The sequence below is a fragment of the Schistocerca americana genome, chromosome 7, assembly GCF_021461395.2.
Source record: "Schistocerca americana isolate TAMUIC-IGC-003095 chromosome 7, iqSchAmer2.1, whole genome shotgun sequence".
Lineage (NCBI taxonomy): Eukaryota > Metazoa > Arthropoda > Insecta > Orthoptera > Acrididae > Schistocerca > Schistocerca americana.
In genome coordinates this window covers 477,420,938-477,422,038 of record NC_060125.1, presented here as the reverse complement: position 1 = coordinate 477,422,038, position 1,101 = coordinate 477,420,938, and the positions used below count along the sequence as shown (strand labels likewise).

General features: G+C 40.8%; 1 non-coding gene across 1 annotated transcript; it reads right to left on the bottom strand.

Annotated features, from left to right (window-relative positions):
* Nucleotides 1–394: 394 nt before the first annotated feature.
* Trnas-cga lies at nt 395–468 on the bottom strand. The gene has a single exon. It is a non-coding gene; the product is annotated as a tRNA-Ser (tRNA).
* Between the last annotated feature and the right edge of the window lie 633 nt (nt 469–1,101).

The following is a 1,101-nucleotide window of genomic DNA, read 5'->3' as shown; positions in this document are numbered from 1 at the left end:
GTCGGCAACACCTATATAAGACAACAAGTATCTAGCGCAGTTGTTAGATCGATTACTGCTGCTACAATGGCAGATTATCAAGATTGAAGTGAGTATGAACGTGGTGTTATCGTCGGCGCACAAGCGTTGGGACACAGCATCTCCGAGGTAGCGATGAAGTGGGAATTTCCCCGTACGACCATTTCACGAGTGTACCATAAATATCAGGAATCCGGTAAAACATCAAAACTCCGACATCACGGCGGCCGGTAAAAGATCCTGCAAAAACGGGACCAACGACGACCGAAGAGAACCATTCAGCGTGACAACACTTCCCAAATTGCGGCAGATTTCAGCGTGCGAACCATTCAACGAAACATCATCGATATGAAACTTCCTGGCATATTAAAACTGTGTGCCGGACCGAGACTCGAACTCGGGACCTTTGCCTTTCGCGGGCAATGCTCTACCGACTGAGCTACCCAAGCACGACTCACGACGAGCTACTGGCAGAAGTAAAGCTGCGAGGACGGGGCGTGAGTCGTGCTTCGGTAGCTCAGTTGGTGTAGTGTAACGACGTAAGTTTTGTATAAATGATTTTCTTTTGACATATGACCATGTGCAGACTTCGTCACCTACGTCAGTTACAACACATTTCAAAATCATTTAAACTCTTTTTAAATTGTCTCTAAATGGTTCTTGAACGAAACTGTAAAACATCATCATTTGACTCGTATGCGCAGAATTACGTCACTCAGTCCAATTGGTTTGCGCAAACTTTTTCAATTTAGATGTCGTTTGTTTCTCCTCAGAAATTATATTAATGCAAGTGACCTGCTTTAATAAATCTTAGAACTACACTGAATAAACTTTCAAGAATCACACTCGCGAAGAACGCTGTCAAAAATTAATAATCTTGTCAAATAAATTACGTAACATAATTCTTCATAAATAAATTCTCGGAACACGTATTTAAACTTTAGTGCATCCACTAGTTTATTATTATCTTCCTACATATAGACGTGAACCTGAGCCTTGACAAGATAGGACTGAACATTTACAACATGATTAAACTTTCTATGACGTCATTGTTGTAGAAACATTACAAATTCTTAATTTTCA